At 28.0% G+C, this 27336-nt stretch overlaps 1 protein-coding gene across 50 annotated transcripts in view; it reads right to left on the minus strand.

Moving 5' to 3' along the window:
- LOC107455144 (uncharacterized) overlaps positions 1–27336 on the minus strand; it is a 165349-nt gene that overhangs the window by 73459 nt on the left and 64554 nt on the right. The gene's annotated exons all lie outside the window — the stretch shown is intronic.

Below are 27336 nucleotides of genomic sequence, written 5' to 3' on the forward strand. Positions count from 1 at the left end.
ATATATATATATATATATATAATAAATAAATAAATAAATACAAGAAAACACTAAGAAAGTTAAGAAAAACAATAAGTATCATTTATTGCGCTTAAGCTGCAAGTAAACAGCACTCATTAGATAAGTTCAAAATGATGAATAAAACAAAGAAAAATTATAGACATATGAAAAAAAAAAGGGGGTGGGAAGTAATAAGTAAAAAAAATAACAAACAACATTTTATTAAAAAAAAAAAAAGTGAAATGTTAATTAAAAAACCGGAAAAAAAGCCGGAAAAAAAAATATAATCTTTTCTTCAGCCCACACGATTATATCCGCAAAACAGAGTGCTTTCTGATATTGTATCAATAAAGCCAAAGCAAAATATATTAATACAATAGTGTGAGGAGCACTAGAAAAATTTTTTTTTTTTATAAAATAACTACATAAAAATAGATCATAAAAAGTAAATATAACATGTAAAAACAGATAATAAAATAAAATAAAAAGAAAAAACATTAAAAAGGGGGGACTATAAAGCGAGTAGCAAAATCATAACAACTTACATGGACGGTTATTTTTCAAGAATGATTTAAAAATGTTTTCGCAGAAAGATTGCCAGATTACAAAATATGAAAACAAAAGATGAAAACAAAAGCGCAAATTGAGTGTAACGAAAGGGTTTTAAAGTGTCGTTCTTACTGCACTGCTGAAGTGAATTGTTATTCTGAGTTTTGATTTGTTAGTTACCAAGGAAGGGCCCGAAATGGATGTGCGCAAGGTAATATTATACTGGATAATTTTAAAAATTGATCATAAATAGTTTTAGAAGATAGATGTTTATTTAAGAAAAAATATTAAAAAAAAAATATAAAATAGAAAAGAGAAACATAAATTGCCTGCTTTGCAAATAATTTTAGCCGCGGATTTGCACGATATGGATTAGCACATAGAAAAATTATTTAAATTATCAAAGAAAAAATTTTAATAGATAACTTTTAACACGGATTTGCCCGAAATGGATTTGCACATGGAAAAATTAACAAAGAAAAAATTTTAGCAGATAATTTTAACCACGGATTTGCCCGAAATGGATTTGCACATGGAAAATTGTATAAATTAATAAAGAAATTTTTAACAAACAGTTTATCCACGGATTTACCCGAAATGGATTTGCACATGGAAAAACTGTATAGATTAACATTTCGGGCGAATCCGTGGTTAGAATTATTTACTAAAAATTCCTTTGCTAAATAATTTCCCTTGTTAATCTATACAGTTTTTCCATGTGCAAATCCATTTCGGGCAAATCCGTGGATAAACTGTTTGTTAAAAATTTCTTTATTAATTTATACAATTTTCCATGTGCAAATCCATTTCGGGCAAATCCGTGTTAAAAGTTATCTATTAAAATTTTTTCTTTGATAATTTAAATAATTTTTCTATGTGCTAATCCATATCGTGCAAATCCGCGGCTAAAATTATTTGCAAAGCAGGCAATTTATGTTTCTCTTTTCTCTTTTATATTTTTTTTAATATTTTTTCTTAAATAAACATCTATCTTCTAAAACTATTTATGATCAATTTTTAAAATTAACCAGTATAATATTACCTTGCGCACATCCATTTCGGGCCCATCCTTGGTAACTAACAAATCAAAACTCAGAATAACAAATCACTTCAGCAGTGCAGTAAGAACGACACTTTAAAACCCTTTCGTTACACTCAATTTGCGCTTTTGTTTTCATCTTTTGTTTTCATATTTTGTAATCTGGCAATCTTTCTGCGAAAACATTTTTAAATCATTCTTGAAAAATAACCGTCCATGTAAGTTGTTATGATTTTGCTACTCGCTTTATAGTCCCCCCTTTTTAATGTTTTTTCTTTTTATTTTATTTTATTATCTGTTTTTACATGTTATATTTACTTTTTATGATCTATTTTTATGTAGTTATTTTATAAAAAAAATTTTTTTTCGAGTGCTCCTCACACTATTGTATTAATATATTTTGCTTTGGCTTTATTGATACAATATCAGAAAGCACTCTGTTTTGCGGATATAATCGTGTGGGCTGAAGAAAAGATTATATCTTTTTTTTCCGGCTTTTTTTCCGGTTTTTTAATTAACATTTCACTTTTTTTTTTTTTTAATAAAATGTTGTTTGTTATTTTTTTTACTTATTATTTCCCACCCCCTTTTTTTTTCATATGTCTATAATTTTTCTTTGTTTTATTCATCATTTTGAACTTATATATATATATATATATATATATATATATATATATATATATATATATATATATATGTATGTATGTACATATAAGAAAGATTTGTTGTGCATTAATATTTTTAGTACCGTATATTGCTACCAAAAAAGAACAATAAATCCTTTATAAATTTTATTATTATTATTATTAAATTTTACACAATGATAGAGAAGGAAAAAAATACAATTATTTCGAGGCACTGTAGGAAACTGAAAAGGCTTCATAAGCGGTAATATAATACTAATATTGTAAAATAACGAATGCTAAATGCCAAACTTCAAATACAGCGATGAGGAATCTTAATTGCACTATAAAACAGCAGAACAATTTCAACAGCCAATTTTCATCTTTAATTGCCGAGATAAGTACTACGAAATAGTATCTCCTCACTTCATGCTTAGTCCCATGCAATAAAGAAGGAATTGTAAATGACTTAGATGAAAAGATAGGTAGTTTCAGAGAAAAAAAAAGATCAAGTTAAACAACTCCAAGAAAAAAAAAGAACCATATCTCTTCGGCAAAGGAAACATTCTTTAAGACATTCCAAAAACTCTACTTTTGCCATCTTTTGTGAAAGGTAAAGACGTTACACAGTTAAGCTATTCATGTCTACAACACTAATCCTGTGATCTCATAAAATCCTAACAATAATCTACAAAAGAAGAAAAACTAAAAAGTAAGAGATTGGAGTATAAGTGACAAGATGAAAAAGAGAAAAAGGTTATCGATTTGGGGAAGAAAAATAAAGACGAGAATTAGCGAGAAGGTTGGACGCACGTCCAAATGTCTGATCTTTAATTTAGATAAGGCAGGTACAAAATTCTTTTTGGGATGTGTGTTGAACACTCCTTTTAGGTATTAACGAGTTATCAATGGAGCGGAATTGATGTGGGGGTTGGCCTGAAATGAATAAGCAATGAAGGGTACTCGCCAGATAAGGAATTGAGCAGCTGACTTATGAAACAATAGGAATGGAAGGATTTAGTCCGGAGGGATTTTTATTTCATCAATCTTATTAGAGATGATATTTCGGTAGGAATAGTTGTAGTGAGCCCTTAGGATATAGTATAAATTTGAAATGTTTCTATCAGTGCATCGTACATTCTAATTATAAATAATTTAAAAATTGAATAATAAGTCACATAATTTTACACATTGACTTAAGAATATTAAAATATCCTCCTTGATTTTACGTAAATATATTGTACAACAATGCTATCTCATATGCATGATATAATACCACAAAGCTGATATTCGTAATAGAATAAACATACTGTATAATAGGTATATTATAATTATAACCGTAGTTGAACAGTCGACAAAATTTTTGGGTTTACGACTACTTAATGTTCAACTCCGTAGTCTTGTAATTTTGAACCTAATCCAGAAGACAAGGGAATTCCTGGATAAAGTACTGGGAGAAATTTGCCTTCATGGAGGACTTTTTGATGGAACTAACCCGCATTTGCGTTGCATGGAGAGGAAGACCACGAGAACATCCCAAGGTTAGCCGGATGGCAAGGGGACTCTAACCCATGATCCGTCTACCACTGAGGATATTTCACGTCAGCACTGTGGTCGGTGAAAGCCGGATGCGGAATTCGTATCGACCAGCCCTCGCCGGGATCGAACCCCGGTTCACCTCATTGGAAGGCTCTATTCCCTGAGCCATCGCACGAAAGATTCACGAAATTTTTTTTGTTATTGGTAAAACAGTTTTCTGGTAAATGATCCGAGAAAATAATTGCGGAATTTATTATCGCCACTTGTCTAAGATTTTATGGATTTAGTCAAAATACAACATATCGACTAATAAATTCGTTTAAGAAATGCAACATAAAAAAGTGGTAAGTAATGGTTGTCTAAATTTATTTTAAAATTATTTATGCCCTTAATAAGTGTTATTTGGGTCTAGTTTAATTTGCCCATTTAATAAAAATGAATTTTTATTTGCAAGGTAATATATAAACTATTTTTATAATTATAAAAAAAAACAAATAAAGTAAAAGCATATTAAGGTATGAAAAAAAATGATTTTGCTTCATGACTGCCTCTTTCTTTAAATTTAAAGTCAGAAAAAATCATAACCATTTATTTATTTAATTATTTTTTTTTGAACAAGTGGTTTTATAGATATTAGATTTTCGAAATAATTTTTATTTTATTTTTATCATGCTTGGGTAATAATTATTGTATTTATTTAAATACCATAAATATTTTTTATAACAATAAATTTTAAGTTATTCAAAATTTGTAAACTAATTTTATAGTAAAATGCTAAGAAGAGGATTGTAGATTTTTTTATAACGTTTGGAAAAAAGCTAATATTATAAGCAAACTCGTGAATAAATAAAAAAAAAGTAATTTGAACATATGATATATAATTATCAATGAAACACATTCGTAATGGGAAGAAGAGTAAGTTAAATTGAATAAGAGATTCCTCACGCATTTATTTTAAATTAACATTGAAATATTCCATTAATTTCTGGAGCACATTTAGGTTAAACTAATTATGAAGAATACAAAAGAAACACAAGTGATCAATTTTCTTCTTCTTTCTCGGATGTTGTGTTGTGTTCCTCCCCTTTTCATCTGGCCAAAAAAGAAAACACAAACTAGTTTAGCCATAAGAAAACAACTAGTTTAGACACAAAGGAAACAACAATGTTCTTTTCTTTAGCAAAAGATAAAAAGAGCCGACACTAACCCCATGACATTCGGAATATGAAAGAAATAATCCAATTTAAACGCATCTTACTTTAGTTATATTTCATCCAACATTCATTTTATACATATAAATTCATAATTACATTTTCCAAGTCTTTTCTTTATTATATTAAAAAAATTACATTTTATGTATTTTTCAGAGAAAAATAAGATATTTGAGGAATAAATTTTATTGAATTAGTTTATAAATATATATTATTAATAAATTAATATTTTTCTGGTCTGTATGATTTCTCTCAGACAAGTTAAAAATAAGAAAAATTATTAAAGAGCTGATTGGAACACCATGTTAAATAATATTTTTTAAGTTAATATTTTAAATGAAACTTAACAACATGTTAAGGCAAAAAAAAGTGATATGAATGTTAGCAAGTAAAGGTGAGAAAAGATTTGCAATAACTTTCAAACAAATCAGAATTTTGGAAAAGCTCGTTAAGTTCAACAATAAAAATGGCTGTTCAGCACATCAAAATTTAACCCTGTAGTTACATTTCTGAAACCTGCATGGTATTGTATTTTTACTGATATTATTATTATTATTATTACAGTTATTGTATTTTTACTTTTAATAATTCTCAAACTAATTAGCGAATATTAATTTCTTTTGTTGGCTTTTATCGTACTCTTTGTGTTACACCTTTGAAGTTTCAAGTTTCTAAGTCTTACTATTTTTATGTAGCAAAGGAAAATTTAACATTAAGTTTAACACTCTAAAACAGCGGCAGAGCTCTTTATTGCTAAATGTAGAGAGATACAAAACAATTTGAATACATTAAAACGCAGAAAAGATGAAAAAAAAGCAAGAAAATTTTGAAAATAGAACAACTTCTTTTGACGATATTTGATAAATTACGAAGTAAATGTTTGTCAAAAAGCTTTTCGAATAAATCTGCCACTCTTATATAAGTTTACTATAATGAAGCATGTAATGCACTAAAAATCTTGTTACGTAGTGCCCCGACATCCCCTATGCAGTTAAGGGAAAAGTGGGGGAAAGTTTTGAAGAGGTCAATCATTTGTGGTCTGTCTTCGCCACAATAAGTTGGATTGAATTTCGATGACTCAATCGTCACTGCAAGACTTCGTAGATTGACCGGAAACTTCATTCCATGTTCAACCGCAGGATTCCTAATTGGAAACTTTTCCTGCAGCAGCCCATGGTCCCCCAGAAACCGCCCCTCTTTTGCGGAATCCGGGCTGATTGGATCAGTGAGATAGTACAATTAAAAGTCCTTTGCCTTTACGTGACTCATTCATCTTGTAAGAACATTTCCCTCCCTCAATGTCGAGTATTTTATTCATGTCCCTCCGTAGAAAATCTTTGTCGAAAATCTGTAACGACGTAATTGATCAATCACGAAACTCCCCACTGCTCTGCAGATTTATTATGCTGCAATTATCAGAAGAAAATTGAAAATTATCATCCTTCCCCCCAATTGTCGAGTGGGATATCGAGAGGTAATATCTCCGAGGTGAAATTCTTTAATAAATCGATTTTTATCTTGCTCTCTTGGAACGAAAGTGATTTCACTTCAGAGTTAACCTGTGAACTCATTCAAAGTTCTTCCAAATTACAGTCTGTACAGATAGCACTCATGTTTCCACACAAAAAGGTATTAAATAAGTAGGGTAATTAAAAAGATAAGTAAGGTAAGAGAAATCGAATTCAGAAAAATCATCTCAAACCTGTTAGTTTCTTTCATTGACTCGAACATGTGACAAAGGCAGTGACATATCTGGATATATCTGTTTCATAATTGGGTATACTATAGCCTACGTCACAGGTTGTGTTATTCGTACTAAATTTAACCCATGAACGGCATTTTCTGCGAGCCTAACTTCAAGCCACAAATAAACAAACGAAGTGTTTGATCGTTTAAATAGCTGCTCGCCAGATTTTATTGCATTATAAAGAAAAGTAATTGATATTCGATTTTTGATTAATAATTGATTTATGTGGATAGTGGCATAGAATTTAGCATTGCGTCATGGTAAATGTTATTCCTACTAAGTGGAAGTAGTTGTGTTTTTTTTATATTATACCCAATTGTTTTACGTTAAATTTATGAAGTCAGACGATATCCTGGAAATTAATATTACTGGGGAACAATTTTTATTTTTTATTTTCTGCTGCATGAGATTTTTTTTAAACATATTACACATACTTTCGTATCACTGATTTCAAATCTGCTGTTGGTTTCCATCTCAAAGCTACAGTTTTATTTAAACATCTTTGATGTACTTTGTGTGAAAATGTACTGGTTTATAAAAATGTAACATATAACAAGGGATCACATAAATGTTACGGAAAATTTCTAGGGGAGCTTGGGTGTTTCCTCAGGATTAAAATTGCAAGCGAAACCATGTTCGAAAATGTTATCGTACGTCTCAAGGCGCGTTTCTTTACTATGCACTGCTTTTTCGAGTTCCTCAGAACAGATCAATCCCTTAACCGAGTACGGCGACATTTCTGGGCATGAGTTCCTATACAATTTGAATCCTGATGATGTGCCTAACTCCCCTAAAAGTTGGTCGCAACATTTACACGACCCACAGTTATATATAACTTTTTTTTCCTACTTCTTCTTTTTCTTTTAAATATGCAGCTTTAAGAACAAAACTAACTTAACACGTTGAATGCCATGGGGGTCACCGGTGACCGGCAGTGAGTTTGTTCGTAGGACCACGGGGATCACCGTTGACCAGCGAAGCCAAGATTGTTAGAAACACATAATTCTAGTAAATTGTAAATTTTTTTAATGTTATTATCGTTATTAAATTTTCTAGTAATTATTAAATTTTTTTAATATTATTATGTTTTGAAGAAATTAATGCAATATAGAACACACAAAAGTAGTTTTATTTATATACACAGAGATGCCAACTTGCTCCGGGCAGCGAATAAATATTTTCAAATGGTAGTTTATTAAATGTGATTCTTGGTTTAATAAATTCAATTTAGTAGATTTTTATCCACCACTATTTCTAAACAATTCAAAGGGTTATATAATTCATCACTTTTTTTCAGATATGTCATGCTTAACCTTTTAAAAAAACTGACAAAATCTGTTTATTATTTGTAAATTTAGTTTGTATTTATTTACGCGTGACCAGACGGGCAAACCATGTAAAATTAGCATGTCATTTAACGCGTTAAGATATGAAATCCCAACATACGAATTGGACAAGATCAAGTATTTGTAGAAATGCAACAAAAAATTGTTCCCCAGTGTAATTTTCCCTCTGTGGTTCAAGATGCGCATGATCTTCATTCTCTTTCATTATTCAAATTGTAAAAACATGGTAAGCAATCCAGTTGATGGTAAAATAAACTGCATTTTATTTAAAATCCTGAAAGAAGTAAACTTAAACCAAAATATTTTTCAGCAAACAGTCAAATTTTGGCATTAAGGAATACCATGAGAAAAAAGTAATAATTTTATGTTCATGCTATAAACTCGCCGCATACCAGCTCTTGCTATTCAATGTAAATGATTTTAACTACTAGTTTAAAAAAAGTTATAAAGTATACATACGGTTTATAATTGATGGACGGGAAAAGTGCTTGAATTTTTCTCAATTTTGAAAATTAATACTTACAACATACGGTTTATAATTGATAGACGAGTAAAGGTTTTGATTTTTTTTCAATTTTGAAAATTAATACTTGCATTTTTTTAAAAGTTGAAATTTGTATACTCTTATTTTAAAGATTTAATAATTATTTATATGCATGACATAAGTATAGTGGCCACCTGGAAAAAGCATAGACAGCAGATAAAACAACAAAAATAGTTTTTATTTTAACATTGATCGGATGTTAGCGTGGGTAGAGGAATTCCACCAAAATTTTGAGATCACTAATTATTTTGCAATATTCTTAATTATGTCATAATTGCGAGATAAAGAAAGAAAAATTAATATTTTGCAGAGGCTCTCCTCGTTGAAACACTACTCCACGTACACATTACACTGTGAAAATTTCTTTATCAAATTGCGATGTAAAGTACCGGCAATTCCCCATTAATCCATTTTAACGTAAAATGTTATACGATATTAATATTATATTATTTTTTAATTATGATTAATATTTTACTATAATTTTTAATTATGATTAATATTTTAATTATGATTAATATTTTAATTATGATTAATATTTTATTATGATTTTTAATTATGATTAATATTTTAATTATGATTAATATTTTATTATGATTTTTAATTATGATTAATATTTTAATTATGATTAATATTTATTGATTAATATTTTACATTAATATTTATTTAATTAGTGCGATTTAGAAATTTTTATAGTAATTATAACTGTAAAAATTATCGTACATCAGATTTTTTGTTTCGCAATATGTCCCAGTAAAAATCGATATTACGGTAAAAGTACATGCACCCTGAATGCCAGTACTTTTTATCGTAATTTTATCAGGAATTTTTTACAGTGTACGTTAAAAAGAATGATGAAATTATGGAAAATACATTTCGGTGAAAAGTGACTTCTTAATTCAATTTTACGACTTTAATTTTAAGAAATTTTACCTACTCCCGCAAGATGCGTTAATGACACTTTTTCTTGATATGATTTTTTTTGCCACAGCTAAGCTTAAAACACTCTTCATATTGCTCTACTTCTTTTTTTTTTTTTTTTTTTTTTAAAAAGTACCATTTAGTTCACAGACCTTTGCTTGAAATTCCCTATCTTTATTTAAGGAAAAACAATTTATAGTATTATAAAAGTGCTTAAAAAGATGCGTAAATTTTCCAAATTTTTCATTGTACAGACATAATTGATCCCTATACTATTTTTATTAAGACGTAATTGTCAATAGAAAATTTTAAAGTATAACTTCCTTATTGCTAAGTAAAGAAAAGTTTCGGTTAAGAGAAGAATTGTTTTAAGATAAAAATTTTTCACCGCTATGAAATATCGATTTTTATCTTAATCTTAAACTTGGATAATGTTTATTGGCATTTCTGTTCGTTATTGATCTAGGAGATACTTTGATTTTGATAAATGCTTCTATTTTCTCCAGTTTTTAAGCGTCCATATTCCTTGCATTAAGCAAATCTTGGTATATGCATAAAAATGAAAATGTTTTTGTTGTTACGTTACTTGAAAGCTTTTTCGGTTATTAATTTACTTTAGTTCGGTGAAATTTAAAATGTATTAATCAAAACAGCATCTAAAGTTACACCAGTAAGAAATATTTATAAATATCTTTCTTTTTTCTGTTTAAACAATCATTATTAGAACTTTAATTTTGTGATTAACAACAATTGTTACTGATTATTAAACATAATTTCGAATCATTAAACTTTTTTATTTCATTTTGTTTTCCGAATAATTTTGATGTCACCTGAGAAATCTTAAAAATAGTTGACAAATTTAAAAAAAACAGTTATTAATGATGTTAATTAAAGAAATTAATATTTCTCAAAAAAATCTAAAACTTTAATAGACAAAAGTCATACGAAATTAAAATTTTTCTATAAAATAACCTTATCGTAAATTAATAAAAATTTATGCATCGCAGTAATATACAAAGTTTCTACTTTTGAAAACTTTCTATAGACTATTATATTTTATATTAACCTGGATAAGATTTTTTTAAATTTTACGATTGTCAGGGCTGCAACTTACTCAGAAAAAGAAAAAAGCTTGTAATAAAGCTATTTAATTTCCTGACTATTTGATGGAGAGTTCAAATAAATAAGTTTACCACGTATTTTAAACAGTTTATAACATATATTAACTAAGTTAATCCTAAGTCCTTTGCAAGTTAATATGCATGGCATAATGAGGAAAAAATGTAGTCATCCCAACTAATTTACTTCTAAATTTACTTCTAAATTCTAATTTACTTAAAAATAAAGAAATAAAATAGTTTAATTTTTTTTCTCTTTGTAAAATACACATTCCTGAAGATTTCACAAGTACTAAATTCAGAAAAAAACATTTTGTTCAACGAAAACAAGTACAACCAACAAAAAGTTTTCTAGTTTACAAGTTTGCAGAATTGGTTTTTTCCCTAATAATTTACATGTCATCTAATATTAAAAAATTGAACTATAATTTGCAAACTTCTTTTCAAAAACTATCTTCTTATTTTAGAATTAAAACCAGTAAAATGGAACTAAAATACTATTTCAACTGATAAGAGGTTCCGATTCACAACCATTTTAACAAAACTGTAAAAACTCTAAATGTCAAAAGAAAAACTGTAAAATTAAAATATTTTTTTAAAAAAAAGTTTGAAAATAACGAATAAAAACTCGTTTTCTGACGCATTTACTTGTTTTTATATTCACAATAATTTAAATATTTCTAAAGAGTATTGTGTAAAGCTTTCTTTAAAAGCCATCATAAATATTATTTAAAATAGTTTTTAAAGTGCTTGTCAATCTAGACCTATCAAATCAATGGATATGGATAGCAGCATGTTTTGGAAGTAAACGTGGCTTGAACTCAATTCTAAACATCTACAATCATGTCGTCAGTCACGAAATTGTGGAGTCACAATTTCTATAACATAGACCACATTGGGATATTGCTAGAATGATTTACTTTGCATTTATATAAATTTAATACTGAAATTAATATAAATTATCTATCAAATAAATATAAGAATATTTCTAACCTCCAATGTTTAAATTTCATCAATAATATTTTTTAATTGAATCAATAATATTTTTTATTATACTGCGTACAAAAGGGATTTGAAATATAAAACGTAAGGATATTATACGTATTGCATTTTAAATAACTTTTGCTTTTTTTCCCATTCATGTCTGGACAGTTTTAGGAAAGGGCGCCTATTTTTAAACGCTTGAAACATGTCGACTTTAATATTTCCATCTGCGTATTTTTAAAGTCAATGAAGTTTATTACACACGTTAAGACGAGAGATATTTTTCAGCCATCTTCTTTTATTAGCATGCAGAGCTGTTAATGCTCAGCTTTTTCTTCATCAGATATGAATTAATTAAATTGCGTCCATCTTTTTTCTCGAATAAGCCATCATTTATAATGTTTTCCAATGTATGCCATTGATGAACGGGTTTCGGCGATAATTTTTTTTCTTCCTATTCCAAAAATTCCATTAGCTATTAAAGAAAAATAAATCCTATTTTGTTTGAATCCACTTTTTATATTTTTCAAAACCTAATAAACAATTAGTACGCCTTTAGAATTTTTTTTGAAAAAAGAAAAAGAAATAACATAAGAGAAAAACAAAAAACAAATCCAGTTTCTTCATTATACAACATAAGCTGTGATAGAATGTAAACCTATATTTATCTAAAGGTTTAATCTCAAAAATCCACAGAACAAACATTCTTCCTTTTAGATACAGGAAGAAAAAAAAAAGATCTATTGAAGGATATATATATATATATTTTGTTTCTGTTTTTTCTTTCTCAGTTTAGAGTAAATCAGCTTTTTACGCCTCCAGAAAAACATGTTTTCATATCGCATCCATATCTTTATTACCCACAAGAGACCCCAAGAAGGGAGAGAAGTTTCAATCAAGGGCAGGCCCCACCCACAGTGAGTCTCAATCAAGAAACAGAAGAGGGGGGGCTCCGGGCCGAACATCTATACCAGTTTAGAGTCCCCAGCCATGATTTGGACCTTTCTCAGCGGGGAAAGTTTTAAAACTACAAAATATATTATTGGTAACGCAACTACTGCCCGCATGAAAATGCATAAATGTAAGCTAAAATAAGACCACCTCATACTGAAATCAGAATAACAGCTTTTCACTTAGCAGATTGAATCGGGGGACATTTTCTTTAAAATCAATTAACTCTATGGAGAGAAGACTGTTTTACTAGGACGTAGAAATAGCTGAAAGTCATATATGACGTTGTTCTTACCCGTAAAAGAAAATTGTCTGTGCCGATAAATGTTTGTATGTATACATAAAATTAAGTTTTTTAGTAAATATTTTATGGACTATAAATCCTAAATAATACTTTGTCGCAAAAGTTACTATGCATTTGCCTGACATTTTATTTTCGTTACCTACAATTTCTTGATTGTATTTAAAAACTATTATTTGCCTGCCATTTTATTTTCGTTACCTACAATTTCAAAAGAACATTTTGTATTTAAAAACTGTTATTTGCCCGACATTTTATTTTCATTACCTAAAATTTCAAAGGAAAATTTTGCATTGAAAAACTGTTATTTGCCTGACATTTCATTTATCGTTTCCTGCAATTTCAAAGGAAAATTTTGTATTGAAAAACCATTATTTGTCTGATATTTTATATTCGTTACCTACAATTTCAAAGGAAACTTTTGTATTGAAAAACCATTATTTGTCTGATATTTTATATTCGTTACCTACAATTACAAAGAAAAATTTTGTATTGAAAAACCATTATTTGCCTGATATTTTATATTCGTTACCTACAATTACAAAGAAAAATTTTGTATTGAAAAACCATTATTTGCCTGATATTTTTATATTCGTTATCTACAATTTCAAAGGAAAATTTTGTATTGAAAAACTGCTAAAATGTTTTTACACTGTGCTTCTAAACGTTAGGTAAATTTTTGTAAAATAACAGCAGTCTTAAAAATATATGTTTTTAAGAAAAAAAAAAAAAAAAACACTTAAATTATTTATAATAATGCAACATTTATATGAGCTATAATTTAATGTAAAATAAGATTATAATTAGTTTCAGAAATTTTTTTCCTAATGAAGAATCGGTAATTGTATTATTTATTTAAATACGAAATTTTCGTACAACCTATACTGTAATTTGACCTATATTGTATTCTGAATTGTATACAGAAATTGCCTTGTTCATTTTAATACAAAATTTGCACAAATTTTAACTTGCGAAAGAAGTTAAATGGTAGTTCTCTTGAGTAGCAGCAGTTATAAAAATAATTCTTTTCATCGAAAAATAGAAATTGATTTATTTATTTTCAACCCTAAGAACTTGGAAAAGTTAGGAAAAGCCATCAAAGTTTATTTAATAACGGAATAACAGCAGTTGAAAATATATTTGTTTCTGCAAAAAACCTGCATTTTATTTTAAGCCAAAACTTTTACGAGCCTTAAGGCTACACAGTACCCTAAAATTCGCAAAAATATGCAAAAAAATATTTTTGCATTTTTGGGTGGCTAATGTGGTTGGGAAGCAAGTTGAAAAATTTTGCATCTGAGATCTAATTAGTTTTAGAGATATTAGGATTTTTCCGAGTTGTGTCAGACTCACAATTTGACAAGCGAGGGGGCGTGGTTAGTTTCGTTTTCTTTTAAATCTAATTTTAAAACTTTTTTTTCAAAAAAAGACTTATTTTATTTCGATGATTATTAATTTTCACTTTCTCCAAAAGTTATCAAATTTCACTTTCACTTCTAGAAGCATTGTTGTTTATTTATGTTCGGTGTTTGATGGATGCGTTCTAAATTTGTGTTTTTACTAAATTTTTATTTATAAAAAGTCTTTTTTAAGACTAATATTTTTTAATTTATAAATACATTCGTAACAGAATATTTGTTATACTTGATTGACTGAATATTTATATAATTATGCTAGCTATTTCTTTAATCCTATTGCTTTGTTTGTCTAAACCAAGCAAGTTGTATTACGTATATTTAGTGTATCTATAAGTTACGTGTATTTTAGCCGATACAGGTTACATATAAATTTTAAATGTGAAAAAATATAATACTATTAATATTCAAGTAAATTAGTGTTTTTGGACCAGCAATAAGTTTGTTTATAATATATTAAGAAAGTAGGACTGTACAAGCATTTTTAGTTTTGGTTTTATGGTTCTCTTTACTTTAAATGTCATTTTCTCAGACTTTCTTTTTTGTTGATGCCACTGTTTTCGATTCCCTAAGGCTTTTTTCCCTTTAAAGATAAAGCCTTGAAATTTTTTGTAGAAACTTTTATGTATATACAGACCAAAAGTTAGTATGGATTTCAGTGTGAGATGTATACATTTTTTTAAATAAAAATTTGAAGTTGGAGTTTTTAGAATTTTCGGGTTTTCCACGTGTTTAGTAACGATAAAAATAATTAAGATTCAACTAAGTATCAGAGCATCAAATCCATACTAACTTTTGTTCCTAATAATCTAAGATATTTATATTATTTAAAATAACTGAAAAATTTTGAAAATTAAAAAAGTTATAAAAATTTAAAAAAATCTTGAATTTTTTAAAAAAATTTAAATTTTTTAAATTGTGGTTTGTCGATTTCCCTTTTCTTTTTGAAAATCAGTTTAATAATATAATACAAATGAAAATCTATTATTACTTTTAATATTACAGGCCTTAAAAATTTTTTTTAAAAAAGGGTACCGTGTAGCCTTAAATTGTAGTAAAATTTAAAAGTTTAATATTCCTTTGAACAAATATTAAACAGTTTTTTTAAAAAAAGTTTTTTTTCTTCATGAAAAATCAGAAATTGTTTTACTTCTTTTCATAAAAACTTTGTACAAGCTATTAACTGCGGTTGAAGAACTTATGGCCAATCTTTAAGTTATAGCAGTTTGAAAAATATTTTTTTTTATGAAAAATCAGAAATTGCATTATTCATTTTAAGACAAAATTTGTAAGAGCAATAACTTGTGGTAGAAGCTATACTTTCTACTATAATTTGCATTTGGTACTTCATTGAGAAATAGCAGTTTAATAAAACAAAATAATAGAAAATAATAAACAAATATTAAACATTAATATTACCATGGAATTTTCTTTAGGAAAATTAATTTTATAATTGCGTGGAAATTTTTTTTTTTAACTTGCTTGAAAAGTTTCCTAGTTTTTCGAGGTACGCAAAAGTAACTATCTGGACCATATTCCCCAGATTGCGGCTACTCCCTTATTTTGCAAGTGAGGAACCTAATCCATCGAAAAAAGGTATGTCTTAGTATCAAATTTCGCAATTTAATATATCGTTTGCACTAATTAATTAGCATATTTGAGATCAACCCATTGAATCATTAGGATTGAGTCCTAGTACGTGATAATTCGATCATTCGATCAAAAATTATTCAGGGTGATTTGTTTTTTGTTCTTTTTTGATAAATCTAAATTTGGAAGTTTTGATACAGTTTTTCTAGTTTTTCGAGCAGTGAAACTGTCTAATACAGCGATCCCAACCTAAGTACGTAAATTTTGATGAACTTCTTATTTGAAATTTTCTATCTATTTATTGTTTCGCCTTTAAAAGTTTAACTTTTTTAAAGTTTACTATTAAATACTTGAAAAATTCATGATTTATTATGATTATGATTATTTATGATTATGATTTATGATGAAAAATTATTATTTCGAAAACACAAGGTAAATGAAATATATATTACAGCGCGAGAAAAATCTCGACACCTGACTGAATATTTGGTACCAATGTAATAAACGTAACATCCATACGTTTGGCATTCATGCACGGTTGCGCTACTGGCAGCCTCACTTAAGGCATAGATGCGAAAATATTACACAAAGATAGCAAGGAAAAAGTTTTAAAAACATTTAATTTCTTTTAAAATTTTTATCCTAATGTAATATTATCACATACAGTGCTAGAAACATCGATCAACCCTAATAATCTTTTCCCGTAACATTTTAACTTAATTTAGGAATAAAATACAACTAATTAGAACTCTTTTGACATATTGACGTTAGAATTCTTTTGACATATTTAACTTGGAAAAATAAACCTGTTCTTTATAAATTATTAATTCTTTCAACATTTCTATCTGGTTATTCCATATTCATTACTTCAAAGAAGCAATTTTGTATTTTGCTAACCGCAACTCGCGAAGTCTTGAATTCTCGGAGCTAGTGTGATACTTGCTGAAAAATCAGAATCACTTTCAGGGATTAAAAATATTTGAAGGGTTTAATTATGTTAACTGTTATTCGCATGGACCTTCCACTTTAAATTCCTTTCATGTATCACAAATATTTATTTCCATTAAATATTAAATTAATAATTTTATGGAGCTTTTTGCGGTTTTTTCTTGAAACCTATACTTAAATAAGAAGAAACTTCACAGGGATAAATGTTTAAATAAACTGGCGATTCAATAAATAAAAGAAAGAAGAATACCTTTCTAAATGTATCTTGTATTGGACCATATCATGGGTCTAAACATCTCAATATTTTTCGATTTCGGGTAACGTTTGAATTTTTTATGATTAAATTATCGAATTATGGTTTTGAAATACTAAATAGCTAGATAAGTCTATATTTATTCAATATAATTTTGAAATGCTGTTTAATTAAATAAATTGATCCATGTGTGAAAACTACTAGATTTGAAACATTAGCATTTTCAAAAAAAGTGTTTTATTGTTATCTAGTTTTAGTATTATACCAAGAATAGTCTACTCTCTTGCAGGTATATTAGAAAAGATTTGTAATTCAAAATACATTAGAGGAATTCTAAAGAATACGGTTACTTTAAATTCTTTTCTTGTACATAGAGACGCTACATTATTTTTGATACATTTGTGTCATACGCATTTCTATTAAAGGGGACAACATAGTAGAAGCCTGTAAAAAAGGATTTTTTCAATACGTTTTGTAATGGTTGTAATAAACTTAATACAGTTTTTTGTTATCTGATTGTACATATTTAAATCTTTATTTTATCATGCTAAAAATACAAAAATTTAAAAAATTAGCGAACTCATAATCTAATGCTTAGAACTTTTTTTAAAAAAATTATCCAGAATTATTGTACTTATAAGATTAAAAAGTATCACCCAAATTTGGTTTCGTTAAAATTTTCGTAAACTACATGAGCACACGCAAGATTTCTTAAAACTTATACATATATTTTTTTCAAAATGGCGGTGCTTTGAAAAAAAAGTATTAAATAAGTTATGTTATCAAATCAGTCAATCCAATTAAAAAAAGTCCTTATTTGTTGCGAAAGCTATATTTAATGTGAATATTGTGTAAAATCTGAAGAAATTCGGTTGTCTGTGGTCAACTTTATTTTGAGCTTATTCTTTGGTTTCAGGGCCTACATTTATTTCTAATTTTTTTGAAACTGTCGATAACTATTTTGCAACCTTCCTTAAAAATTATTGCAGCTAAATAAGTTGCTTTTTTAGTTGATTTTTACATTTGTATTTTCAGAGGATATGACAGCCATATTTTAATATAAAACCAGTTTTAAAAGAATCCCCTTTACGAATAATTTTAAGGAATTCGTTATGTGCTGTTCTATTGCTACTTCGATATATAGGCTAAAAATTACGTGTTTTGAACAAAAAATATTATTTTAAAAATAGTCATAAAATATGTCTAGTCATACATGCACATTTTCAGATAATATGACGTCTAAATTTTAATATAAAAATAGCTTTAAAAGAGTTTGAAACTCTTCCCCGCTTTTCAAAAAATTTAAAAAAATTCATCAATTGTCCATTTTAATGTTACTCTGATATATTCAATGGAATTTGTGCTTTTCGTACTAAATAAAACCATTTTAAATATATTCTTTAAGGATTTTTGACATACATGGGCATTTTCAGAGAATGTGACGTCCATGTTTTAATATGAAATGAGTTTTAAAAAAAGCACGCCTTTCAAAAAATTTCAAAAATTTCCCTAAGGGTCGGTTCTATTATTAGTTTGATATGTAAGCTGGACATTACGTGCTCTGGAAAAAATAATGCTGGTTCAAAAAAATGTTTTAAATATTTCTAGACACATATGGACATTTTCAGCGAACATGATACTTAAATTTTGGTATGAAGTCAGTTTTAAAAGAATTCCACTCATAAAGTTTTTTTTAAAAATTCATAAAGTGTCCATTAATAAATATATTAAAAAAAATTCTCTAAGTTCTTTAAGATGTATATGGGCATTTTAGGAGAATATGACGCCCATATTTAAACATGAAACCAGTTTTAAAAGAACTAAGCTTTTCAAAATTTTTTTGCAAAATTCACTAAATGTCCGTGCTATTGTTACTTTTATACGTAAACTGAAAATTACATGTTTTGAACAAAATAATAGCATTTTTAAAACAAAATCTTGAAATATATCCAGTTATTCATGGACATTTACAGATAATATGATGCTTACATTTTAATATAGAAGCAGTTTTCAAAAAAGATTCCCGCTTTTCAAAAATTTTAAGAAATTTGAAAAGTGTCTGCGTTAGTCCTAAACACGAAATATACTTCGATATATAACAAATTAAATTTTAAAAATAATTTAAAGAATATTAAAATTTCATAAATGTCCATTTTATTATTACTTCGATATATGCAATGGAAATCGAGTGTTTCGGACTAAATAAAATGATTTTAAAAATATTCATTAATTATTTTCTGACATATATAGACATTTTCATAGAATATGACACCCATATTTCAATATGAAATCAGTTTTAAGAAAATCACTCCTTTTAAAAAAATTTGAAAAATTCGTAAAGTGTCCGTTCTATTGTTTCTTCGATAAGAAAGATGGAAAATGCGTGATTTTGCATCAATAATAGTAGTTTAAAAATATTTGAAATATTTTTAGTTATATGCCGACATTTTAGAGAATATATGCACCCAAATTTTAATATGAAAATAGTTTTAAAAGAAAACTGCTTCTCAAATAAAAGTAAAAAATTCCTCAAATGCACGTTTAAATGTTACTTTGATATATACACTGGAAATTGCTTGTTTCGAACTGAATAAAACTACATTAAAGATATTATTTAAGCATTTCTTAGACCTATATTAATGAAATAGTTAAAAATAATAGTATTTTACTAAAATGGTTTGATAGAAGTGAACCAATCCATTATTCAACTCAGCGCTTCACTTTTTCATGTATGTCACAGTGTGTCTCGTATCACGTGCTGCGCTTGATATATTATGCTGTAACTTTTATATCTTTCACGAAATTCAATTCAATATTTTAGTATAATAATCTTAAAAAGTTAAACTATAGAAAAATAAAATAATTTTTCTTTTCAAATTTAGAAAATTTTACTGAATTGAGAAAAGTGGGTAAAAGCACATTGGTGAATTAAGAGATCAGTTACGATGATCAGTTCTTGAAACTGAATATGTCTATAATATTATATTTTAGGCACTTTTCGTGAAGTTTTCGTATGAAAAATGGTGAGAAAAAATGCTTGATTTAATGACTTTTTTTTTGTCACAGATGCATGCAAAAAACAACTTCACAAATTTCTCGTATTGCAAAATATATGCATACTAACAAACGATTAGCATTGAAGTACAGAAAATAAATGAACAAGTCTGAAATAAATGAAACATTTCAAACTCATAAAATAATTAAAAGGATAACTTATTACAGTAAACCTATTACACTTATTTGAGATTTAAACCTATTAGAAAAGAAATGCGTATTGAATCAATATTAACTTTAATTGGTCTCTATAAGCTTCTGTTCAAAAATTATTCTTGAAACTAATAAGAATCAAACATATTGCATAATTCTTTCGGCACACAGAGCGAAAGTTGCATGCACAATTCTCTGAGAAAACTGATTATTTTTAGAATTTAACCATCGTTTTTTTTATAGTAGTTATACTTTTATTATTGCATATAAATAAAACACATTTGATAAACAGTTGTTTTTAAATTATACTCTGAGAATATTTACAATTCTTCGATAGCTACACACTTAACAATATTTTTTAGGCATATTGCGCTGTAAGTTACGTTAGCGGATTTGAGAGTAAAGTCACTGATGTAACCATTATTTCTCTTATTGCAGTCACATATGCATACTTAGTCATTTCTCTCTAGCTGAATGAGGAAATAGTCCATGATGAATTCCTCTTTATGTGTGGTCCAGTGACTATCCCTCATTTTTTTCTCTTTCCAAAGAGCAAAATGTTGATTATAATCTTGTTCAGCAGGGTGAAAATAGCGCACAATTATTTTTCTTTTCCAACAAAAGATCGAAGGGGACTTGGCCTGTAGTATACGATCATTCCAGATATCACGATCTAAAATCTAGAAGTCCACATGTTATGAAATCTCTGAGGATTCTTTTTTTTACAGAGTAAATTTGAATTAAACGCGGTAATGTAAAAGTTATATTCTATTACACAGCTATTTTGGTATCGATTTTATCTTTAACGGTTGCTTTTGTTCGAGATAATACTTTGCTCCGAATAGGCCCCAACATACAGCTTTGCATGTTTATTATATGGCAATGACATTACGTACTATTCAATCAATATTGAAGAATGTTAGAAATAAGTGACCCTGTTGTTGTCCATATTAGATTTGGCAGCTCACATTATTCATGCAAAATTCTAAACTCGGGTCTGAATGTCACAAAAAAAATTTCAAAAATTTATAATAGAGTAGAATAAAAAAGCTGAGAAGTCACAGCTGAAACATAATTTAATTAATTTGTTTCCTAACTAAACTCATTTCATATCATAGAATTTTTTTGATGCGTTTCAAACCGCCTATTTCTGTTTAACGCGTGAGATCGAATTTATAATGAATTATCATAATGAATTATTCATAATGAATTAATTGTTTCAGAATTAAATTAACTTCATATCATAGGATTTTTTATGCGTTTCCAACCGCCTATTTCTGCCTAAAGCGTGAGATCGAATTCATAATGAATTATCATAATGAATTATTCATAATGAATTAATTGTTTCATAATTAAATTCATTTCATATCATAGGATTTTTTTGTTGCGTTTCAAACCGCCTATCTCTGCCAAACGCATTAGATCGAATTCATTAGAAATTTATGTACCTGAAACTTTGATAACAGTAAGAATAAAGATTTGACACCTTAGTTCATAACGCATTTATTCATTTATAAATTACGCCGTTCAGCAACGGTTATGATTGCCTAGTGATTAGATCATCAGATTTATGTCTGGTGGGTCTGGCGTTTGATCTTAAAACCCGTTAGACGCAATGAATACATTCGATATTGCCGCGTACATACGATACGTGCTATTCGATAATCTATTTAATTGAAAGCTCTGTGATCGGTCACTGAGCAGTACTATGGATACAATTACCTCTAGAAAATTTTCTTCCCCTTTTCACTCATGTCTAAATTGTGGAAGTGGCAACATAAATGAATGGTGTTGTCATCTCTCTCAGAGTTTCAGAGCTAAGTCACACTTTCACTCATGTGGTGCTCTGTTGTCATACGAAAGGCTGTCTTGGCTTAATTCGCAAAGCCAATGGCTGGTGAGCTGGGCTTATATAAGCGTCATTAGATATAGCAACAGCACCATTCATTCATGGCGAATTTAACATAAATGTTTCTAGTTAGGTAGTAAGATACTGCATTGCATATGAATTCGTAATTCAGACTGAGCCACTTAAACATGCGAGATCGAGTACAGTGAACAAATAAATTTAATTACTGGATGACGCAAGAAGTGCTAATTGTATAAAAATGGAATGAAGATAAAACTACACACTTAACATGTTTAAAAATATTTTATGCTCTAAGATCAAACGGCAAGGATGATTAATATCCATTTTTCCCAAAAGGGACAATTGGATCGAAAACGGTTGCAATTTTAATGATTACTAAGTTTTAAAAAAATCACTGACAAAGAAAATCAATTCAAATCGAGAGTTAGTACACAGTGAAGTTGAGTCGTGATGCGGAAAAACGGTTCCTGCCTGTCTTGAAATTTTTTTTTTCCTTCCTCAGAATCTGCTTTCATGGATATAAACCGTTCTTCTTTGATTTTCATAAGTGATAAAAACATGATATTTTAAGCATCAAAGATCATTTAAATTTAAATATTGACCGAAGAGTTCCAATTTTTTCATTTTTCTTGTGAAAAAGAAAGGAGATTTTAAGCCGTATAGAATATCGCAATTTTACTACAAGTTCGATCAAGAATATTGTAATGGAATATTGTACATGGTTCGGACAAGAATATTCTAAGTTCAAAAAATTAGACAATCAGTAAGTAATTTTTTAAGTTGTCTTTTTCGTAAATAAAGAGTAAAATATTATTCAAATATAATTATGTTACAAAAAAATACATATGAGCACGCATTATAGTTTAGTTGAATTACAAAATTATAGCAAAACTTAAGTTATATTGCAGTGCTTATCTTGTTTTTTTTCATAACTTATAATGTTTTTTTCTGTATTCAAATTCTTCATTAAAGTCGAATAAAAGAGAAAAATTTGCAAATTTGAAATCACTAACTATTATTTTATATATTAATTATAAAATTTTAATCAGTTCTACGAATAATAGAATCCAAAATCCTGAAATTGTATTCCATTTAATTTTTTCTTCTTGCGAAACGAAAGGAAAAAAATTTCAACTCTAGAGATAATTATTCGAACCTATAATTGTTTATTTCTAACGTCTAAGGAATATTTTTGTTACTTTCTCTCCAAAGTAATAATTTATTTTGCTAAGCATTATTTATTTATTACATTTATGTATTACATACTGCATTTATATATTACATACTACATTTATGTATAAAATAATAAAATAACGCTGGAAACATTAATGAGTTTAAACAATAAACTTAACTGTACACTTAGACAAATAATTCATTTTGAAAATGAATTTAAAAGTTGTAGTGACGCAAGAAAGTTTTTTTATTGATGAAAAATATATTAAAATACGTATTCTTCAATTAAATAAAGTTAATCTAAAATTTTTTGGGTAACTCAATAAGAAAGCATATTTTCCCGGAAATTTTATTTAGTGATTAATGGAGAATTTTACTGATTGTTTAAAGCTATTGTTATTTTATTCTACTGTTAGTCTAAATCAAGCTACTGTTTGATGTCCAAAACAGTCCACTTTTTTTCAGGCCATTAATTATTTAAAAATTTCGTACAATAACTTTAATCATGTCTAAGTCTTTTTACAAATATTGTAAAGGAAAATGTCAAATTTAAATTTGTTTCCCACTTGTGTATAAATGATACTTTTTTCAATTATTAATTCCTTTTGGATAAAATATTTTTATCTCTTCTGTCATAAAATGTGAAAAGAATTAATCAAAAAATCTTCATTGGTTGAAGCTTTGTAGATATTGGCATACACGTAGAAAAAAAATTTGGTAAAATTACCACACTATTTGATTTACTTTTCTGGTAATAAAAACAACATAAGTTTGGTTAAAAATAAAGAAATATATATGTTTTTAAACCATTTAGTTGGTAATTTTTCCGTTTATATGGTAACGGTTTACCAAAAATTCTGGTTTTCAAAATTATAGTTCATATTATCATACATTTAGTAAAAATTACATAACTGACATTTAAATGGAACGAAATAAATGGTTTTTATGCCAATGATAAAATTACTAAATTTTATCATCTACTATAAAACCATATTACAAAAAACATTACCTAAGCATTTCGGAATAAAATACCGAGCTTTTCGGTGAAAGAGACATAGTGAATTTTTCCATATTCTGGTGGTTTTAACCGTATTTTTTTCTCAGAATAGGATAAGTACATCGCGCATTTTTATATAATACATAATAATAGAAGTGAATGCTCATAAATATTTATCTCATAAAACTGTTCCGAGAAAAGATTTGGAGTTTCTTTTTCTGATAAGCGGAAAGGCATTGAAAATAGCAACCAAAACATTTGATTAAATTATAATATATACTTAATTATGGACATTTCACGATTTATAAGCAGCCAATTTTAATAAATTGATTTAAAATTGATTATATTGAGTTATTTAGCGCAATTGTACTGAATGAACAGTTATATGAACAGTTTGTTTCCATATAAGTACTTAATGAGTTTTTGGTATTTTTGCTAAATAATAGTATACAGAACCATCTTATAGCCTAAATGGCAATCGTGGTGTGTTTCACCAAAAATACTCTTGAAAATGATTTAATTACTTTAAATCTGAAGAACCCATGGAATAATAGAGCTTGAAACTGCGTTCTAATGCTGAAAATTAGCCTTAAACTAGGCTTAAAATCTAAGGCTTAAAACTTTTCGGTTGTTGTTGACGTACGCCTGTTTAGGCCTGTTGTTCTTGTTCTCCAGTGGCGCTATCTATGGTGAAGAATTCGACTTCTGCCACACCATACGTCGCACCCGTTTATAGGACAGACCAATTCATACATCCATTCATTCATCCACAGATCGTAATTTTCACCTGAAACAGAGAACGATCGATCTCCAATCTCCAGCACCCCCAGAGGTATTAATTAGTTATGGGAACATGGAGGACTTTTGCGACTTAACAGATTTAACGTGCATCAGTCCCTTTACTACACGGGGAGTCTTCGGCCGGCGGGGTTTGAACCCACGAAATCTTGGACATGGGTCCAGTTCCCTACCGACCAGGCTATCCCGGCCCTTAAAACTTTTCTTAATAAAATAAATGATTATCAATAAAACAAAATAATCGTAGTGTGTAAATCCTTTTTCTCCAAAGAATACTCTTTTGAATTTAATTTGAGAAAGTATCTTATCATTACACTTTCCTAAGCCCTTCAGTTAAAGATTTTTTACGAACTCAAAACTTTCTAAATAATAGGAAATTAAACTTGTTCCACCCACTCAATTCTTTCAATCAAAAAACTGCAACGTTTGATAGCACCAAACATTACACCTGTCATCAAATTTTTCGCTCCAGTTCGTCCGCGGATGCCCAAATCATTGAACAGTTTTACTATCAACGAAACACGTCAATAGTTATTTTTTTTCTCCATCCAAGCAGCAGCAGATAAAAGATAATGCTCTTCAGCTTTTTTCTTTTTTTAAAGTGTAGTCTTAGCAGAATAAAGTAAAAGACAGTGTTAAAAACTCTGGGTAAAAAGAGATAAAAGGGAAGATGCAGAAGGAAAAGATTCCTCGGAGCATCATCAATCACTGTTACCATGACAGTTGGAAGAGCCGAGCAGCTTCGTTTCGCGGTTCCATCTAACCCTTAGGTTACGTGGTAAACACTTTGACAGGGATTGGGAAAAAAAGGTACTGATTTTCCTCTGGGTGCTGTAGCCGAAAAGTGAGAAAAATGAGCATGCCAAGAGAGGCAGCGATTTCCTGACTTTGGCATGTCAGAAACATTTTAACACAGAATGGGTTTTTATTTATTTGATTTTGCAGCTTTCTTTTCATACATGATAGCGAATTTTTTTTTTGTTTTCTCAAAAGAAAATATATATTGCTGTGGTATAAAATTTTTTTTGACCGCACCATCAAAAATATGAAAAAGTTAAATTTTAGGATATATTATTTGGGATTTAGGATATATTATTTGCACGGATAAGTTTGGTAATAAACCAAAAAAGCTGAAAATACACTGAGAAAAACGTATGGTCAAAACTACCAGAATAATGTATAATTTACCTTGTTTCTGTCTCCATTTGAACATTCTCTGCAATTTTTACTGAATCACTTTGTCGATGATTTTAAATTTCAAATTCAAATATTGTTTTGAAATATGTGATAAAATTATTTGATAATTTTATCATAATACTTTAGAGCATGGTATAAAGACCAATAATTCGGTTAAATTTAGAATTTAATCGAATTTAGTTTAGTTCGAATTTTTTACTAAATGTGTGATTACAAGAATTATAATTTTGAAAACTAGAATTTCCAGCAAACTGTTTAATTACCAACCAAAAAATTGTGTGAGTAGGATGCAAAGTGTGATTTTTATATCACTTTAATGGAAATTGCGATGTGTGATTTTAAATCGCGTGAGTACGAGCCGTTATATGTGTTTTTACATTGTTTGATTATAATTTTAAATCGGCTTAGGTGGAAAAAAGTGTAAAACACAATTATGTTTTGAGGAGGAAATTTCAAAAAGTGGGATTTTATTGTGATAAGTTCTATGTATATTCTATCTTTTATTTTTTATTAAGTTCTGTCTTAGCTATTATTTTTTATTACATTGAAAGAAAAACGGAATTTTGCCAAAAAGCAGAAACAAAATTCTTTCCTGTGAAATGAATTGATGAGAGTGGAGGATTAAATGATTACGATAATCGTACAAATTAGTTAGGTTATAAAATACATGCAAATATATTATATATGCAAGATTGTCTATATTTTAAGGCTGAATGTGCAAAAATCATTATCATTTACATATATATTTATAAAACACTTGTAGGTATTAATATTTTAAAAAAAATATTAAGAGTCACAAAATAGATTATAAACGAAAGTAAAGACATTGTCCTAATAATTATTGAGATCGATCTCTAGGAAATCAGATTAAGAACACTAAAACCTGTTTGGTTGTCGGATTTAACTAAAAGGTTAATTATGTCCCTTAATTACAATGACAAGCAATTGATTGAACATTTAAAATGTATTAATATAAGAACATAAATATAATGCACTAGTGTAATTTTATTAAATTAAT

This window comes from Parasteatoda tepidariorum, chromosome 4, assembly GCF_982258835.1.
Source record: "Parasteatoda tepidariorum strain Cologne lab strain chromosome 4, Ptep-v5.0, whole genome shotgun sequence".
Classification (NCBI taxonomy): Eukaryota; Metazoa; Arthropoda; class Arachnida; order Araneae; family Theridiidae; genus Parasteatoda; species Parasteatoda tepidariorum.